The sequence below is a fragment of the Carassius gibelio genome, chromosome B16 (assembly GCF_023724105.1).
Source record: "Carassius gibelio isolate Cgi1373 ecotype wild population from Czech Republic chromosome B16, carGib1.2-hapl.c, whole genome shotgun sequence".
Taxonomy (NCBI): domain Eukaryota; kingdom Metazoa; phylum Chordata; class Actinopteri; order Cypriniformes; family Cyprinidae; genus Carassius; species Carassius gibelio.
Genome location: NC_068411.1, coordinates 27,373,108 through 27,379,177, shown reverse-complemented (window position 1 = coordinate 27,379,177; position 6,070 = coordinate 27,373,108).

Sequence of the window (6,070 nt, the reverse complement as noted above, 5' to 3'; positions counted from 1 at the left end):
CTGAGACATGTTTTTGTAGTTTTAGTGCTGTTTGTTATATTATAATTTAAGAACGTACAGGAGACAGCGTGCGTGTAACATATGCCTTTACTAAAACTCTCTCTTCCGGCCCATTTCCGCGCATACGCACATTACACATCCATAACATCCTATCAGTACATCTCCCCCTTTTAGCTAAAGAACTCCTTGAAACCAGTACATGAACACAACTTAGCATTGCCTATTAAATTCTCCTTCAGTCCATTATTGGGGGAAAAAAACACAAAAACAAATATTGTTCAATTATTACTATTTTCAACAGAAGCAGGGGAGACAAAATGAGAATAGAAATAAACAAGTCACTACTCTAAAGGTTCAGTCTTAACGGTGGTCTGATCACCCTGCCCACTCTACTTCTAACACATTCCTGAATCTCCAAAATGGAGGAACGTGCAGTATCAGCAGGTCTTGTGACTCTGCCTGGATTTGGTACATTCTTAATCCAGACTGACTGTCCCGTCTGTAGAACAGGTTTTATTTGTGCTCTGTGACATTTGTTGTACCACATCTTCTGTTTCACCTTCAACTCATTTTCTTTTCTTTTGAAAGTGTTGAGGTTTGGCCACGCTGGTTTCAGTGTGGATGGACTCACTGGAAGAGTGGTTCTGATGTTTCTTCCCATCAAGAGTTGAGCAGGTGAAGCTCCTGACACTAATGGCGTGGCTCTGTAAGCCATACAGTAAGTGCTTTGTGCGGATCCTCGCCTTTCCTCAGCAATGTTTTAACAGTTCTCACTGCTCTTTCCGCTTCTATGAGGATAATGTGGGCTGCTGGTCACATGATGGAAATCGTAGTCAGCAAAGTCTGATGCTGCAAATTGTGGACCATTGTCTGTGACCAGGATCTCGGGGGACTCCCTGACGGGTGAACATCGTTTACAGTTCCTCCATCACTTGTTTCCTCGTTGTCACAGTGAGTGAAGCAACTTCTATGTAGCGTGAATAGTAGTCAGTCAACAGAATGTAATTAACTTTGGAAAATCTGAAATCTGAGGGTGCAAAAAAATATAAATGCGATATAAAATCGCCTTTGAAGTTGTCCAAAAGAATTCTTAGCAATGCATATTAATAATCCCACATTAAGTTGTGTATATTAACAGTAAGAAATGTACAAAATACCTTCATGAAACATGATCTTTACTTACGTAATATCCTAATGATTTTTGAAATAAAAGAAAAATCTGTCATTTTGACCCATTCAATGTTTTTTTTTTTTTTTTTTGGCTATTGCTAAAAATATACCCCAGCTACTTAAGACTGGTTTTGTGGTCCAGGGACATATATGGTATAATATTTATTGTATCTCATCAGAGTAAATCTAAAACCACAAGGTGGCGCCTGCAGTTATATAGAAAGAATGATGGAAACTGGGGGAAAAGTTTTTGTCACTCCTCCCCTAAAACATTTGCTGACCGCCTTCATCAGATCAGAAAAGCCTGAACTCGAGTAGAGTATACGTACATCTCAGCAGAGCACAAAGCCAAGGAAATTTCAGAAGAATGGACCCCAGCCAGTCTTTCGACCTGCCTTCAGGAGCCTACAGTTCATCAGAGAAAGCAATGATGTTGCAGCCTGAAGCACCACCACCAGCATACCAGCACAATCCTGCTGTATATCCTCCCTCCTCTCCGAGCCAGGCAGTCCCCCAAGGCCCTTACATCCAGGGGCAGTCTGTGGTCGCTGTACACCCTGCACTTTTTGTGCCCACCACTCCACTGGTCAATCCAGCACCAGAGTACACTTGCTATTCCTTCTTCACCATGCTGTGCTGCTGTTTTCATCTCGGCACTGCTGCACTGGTTTACTCACTCTCTGTAAGTACACTTTATTGTTATTTATGATGTATTTTTGAATTCTGAAGTGATAACTATTGAATTCCTTTTTCTTGATGCAGCACTCGATCAGGTTTAGTTTAGTTTACTTATGTTATCTTTTTAAAAGGAGATGCAGTTGACTATCAAGGTGAGAAGCCAAATCTTTACTTGAATCTGTGGTCACACAAATATGTAAAGATTACAAACAAGATAAGTTAATTAATGTAACTTTAACTTCCAAGCTACACTTTTCTAAGTATGTGTGATACAGTACAGATTTGGTTTTGGTCCTGTTATCTGCATGGTTTCATGTAAATGATGATCAGTTGCAGATAACAGCCTCACAGTTTAAATACAATTTTAACCTGTAAGTCTTTCATCAAATGAAATTGAGAATCTGGAAAATACACAGATAATATGTTCATGATTTGTGCCTGGATCGTATAATTTAGGAAAATTCACACTGCCAGTCACTTTCCGGAATCTGTGCTTGTGTTCACACAGTAATGAGGATGTGACACGCAATGTGACGCATATTCCACTAAACTGGTGAACGCTAATGTGCGTCATCACTACAACCCTTTACCTCATTGGTCCTGCCTTTTGAGACTGATCCCAGCAAAGTCCCCTGGGAAATTTTTGAGGTCACGCAACAGGAATTCTATGACTATTTTCCGGGAATAACACTCTGTGTGAAAGGGGTTGCATGAAACCCATGCACAGATTTTACCCCCCTCTTTCTGACAAGAGAAGTTGTTAACATTATTGTTTCGCAATTGTTTTGACAGACTCGACATGCCAACTACTCAGGACAGCGAGAATTAGCAGAGAGAAACTCCAAAACTGCACGTACCCTGAATCATGTCGCTGTTGCTCTTGGGATCATTTGCACTGTATTGTTTTTTGTCTACATGTTTGTGTTGAATAAAAATATATAGTGTATCCATAACTGTTCAATCTGGAAGCAGATTATGCTACAAACATATTTGATATTCTTGACTGTAAACATTATAGGTTTAGTGTGTCAATATTCACTCAGTAAGAAACGCTTTAACTATTGTGTGATTTAAACAATAAATGTGTTAACTGAGGTATTTTAAACATGAAAACATGAAACAGTACTTATTCTTGTTTATTACAGAATTGCCGACATTTATCTGTCATCTTTTATAGCCAAATGTAGGCCTGTCTGTTTTTGTATCTTTACATCTATAATGTTTTGACCTTTTGCTTAACTTCAATATCCTGTATGCAGCTAATTATTTTACATAGGCCTACTTTTGTAGGCTATTATTTTCTTACACATTTGTATGGACATTAATATTCCAGTAACCCACATTGTTGAAGGCACTATATAAATAAAAAAAATACATAATAATACATAACATTGCATTTATTTCATTCTACATTTCATTTTAGATCTATCTATCTATTTTTCTGTCTATGATTGTACAACCCACATACACGTGATACAGTATGTTTTCAAGACCCCCATGCAACTGAGTTTTCATTCTTGTTTTGTAAACACATTTTACAAAAGAAAACGTTGCATAAATTCTATTTTTGTTGCTAGTGTCATAGTGAAGTGTTTCGTTTTTTTAGTGCATTTTGAATGAGAAATGAACTGCTGTGCCAAGCTGAAAGTTGTTAAGGAGAACAATAAAAGAGTTTTGGTCACCTATATTGAGAAGTGTATCCCAGAAAATGTGAATAAAAACTGAAGGGAGAAAGATCCACCCCAAAACATGCTCAGGAATTATAAAATCATCCTCATCTATTTCCTAAGATCTTTTTTCCTCCTGAATTCATAATGATTCATGTTGATTCCACCAGGTAGCGCCTTAATGTCATGCTATAGAAGTTACAGTAAATTAAATCTCTTCTACAAATGTGTTTATCATCGCATTAAAAAAAACAAAAACAAAGCATCTGCTAAATTTATGAATGTAAAGGTGTGAACATAACATTAACATTAAAATATATATATTTTGTCTCTAAAAATCATGTTTTCATTTCCCAGTTTAGGCTACATAAAATAAACAAAATGTGACCTTAACAGAAAATGAATTCATAACAGAATTTTCTGCAAAAACATGTATTTAAATTTAAGCAAGTGTTTTTTCAGAGATGAGGGGTTTTTCCCCCTATAGCAGTTTAACATATTAAAGGGATAGTTCACCCAAAAATCAAAACTTGATGTTTATCTGCTTACCCCCAGGGCATCCAAGATGTACAGTAGGTGACTTTGTTTCTTCAGTAAAACACAGATGAAAAGATTTTGAACACAAACTGTTGCAGCCTCTTAGTCTTATAATGAAGTGGATGGGAATCACAGCTAATTATACAATAAAAGAAAAACAAAAAACAGACAAACCAAAATAAACCCTGCGGCTCGTGATGATACGCTGATGTTTAAAGACAAAAAACGATAATTTCTGCAAAAAAAGAACAGTATTTATATCGTTGTTTACCTCTGTTTCACACAATGTCCGAACTTTTAGAACTATTGCGAGCGCGCTTGTTCTCAGCAGCTGGCGTGTGAGGTGTCTTCTTCTTCTTGCTTTATGGACAGCAGACTTATAAGTGCATAACTGCCACATTAAATCTCAGATGGACCATTGACACTCCTAATTGAGATTGTAGATAGAATCATGTTCGGTTCAGTTCGGATATTGTGTGAATCAGAGGTAAACAACAATATAAATACTGTTCCCTATCTGTCGGTAACTATGAGTTATGTCGAACAACATATGGGGTCTCACTTGGGAGGCCAGTCATCTCTGAGTTTAAGAGAAAATGCAATGAAAATTGGCTAGTGGTTTTAACATACCTGAGCCACTCCCTGTGCCTACGGGTATAAATAGGCGACAGGTGCATCCACTCATTCCCATTTTTGCTTCGGAGCCGAATAGTTGATGAACTATAGTCGCTACAAAGCCTCTCATTTTTGTTTGTTCGAGCTGTCCCTGGTCGGTGTGACGGCGCAGTACAGCGGTGTCCCTGTGACAGCGATTCCTCTGGTCACTTCGACTAAAAGAACAGTTTCTAAAAGAGCAAATCACAGATGATTTGAGTGTTTTTCAAGATGCTGTTTCATCCGTGTCCGTCATTTGGCATGACATTTCAAAATGTCTCACTTTCAACATTTGATATGTTATCTATATTTTATTGTGAATAAAATAGAAGTTTATGAGATTTGTAAATTATTCCATTCCTTTTTTACTCACAGTTTGCACAGTGTCCCAACTTTTTTGGAATCGGGTTTGTGTACTTCGGCCGTTGTTCTGATTTATTCAGTGCCTGAGTGGTTTGGTGTCACTGGGCGGAGCAAACATGAATAATCACAAATTTCCTGTTTTGTGTTAACATGATTGCAGAAACTTTTCAACAAGGGAATATGTTTCATCAAAAAGCGTTGCCAGAGTGTAACATGAAAGTGCATGACAGCTTTCAACCAGATGGCAGCACGTGGAGAAGCTGTTTGTTTGCAACGAATGTAGTTTCCTAGTTTGCAGCAGCACTTATAATGGGGGGTACTTTTCGCATGCTATTTATGAGGTCACTGTGCTCCTGAGACTCAGGAATAGACTTCTGTTCTTTCTAGAGGACATAATATTTTATTGGGTTATGCCACAGTTTTAACTCTGGGTGTATTGTACAAAGCATGTTCAGGGCTTTTTAGATATACCAAATGTTTGTAATTTAGCACTGTTAGGGAAATATGATAATGTTTTAGACTTTTAAATCTGATTAATTTTCAAATTGTTTGTTGTAGATAAACATCTCAGAATGTTATGGGGTTTCAAATCAGAATATGACTTTTTGATCTTCAAAAGATTATTAAATTATTAATGAGTTCATATGATTATTATTAAATTATTATTATTATGAATTAAAATGTTTTTCCAATGAGTTAAACCAAACACAACCTAATAATGTTTCAGGGATAATGGGTTTTGGCAAAAAGAACATGTTGGTGGATATTCTCCTACTATTAAAAACAAATAATAAAAAAATTATTTAAAAAATCTTCTCTCAGAATTTAGACTGATTTCATCGATTTTGTTCATGGTGTTTAAAGCTCTGTTTGCCATATACTGTGGGAAGTGATTACAGGTTACAACAGAGTACCAGCTCTAATGCCATCGTAAATGTTTGAGCAAGACACGCTAACTGTTCTGCCTTTGACTGCACTGATGAGAACAGAACATTATTTAG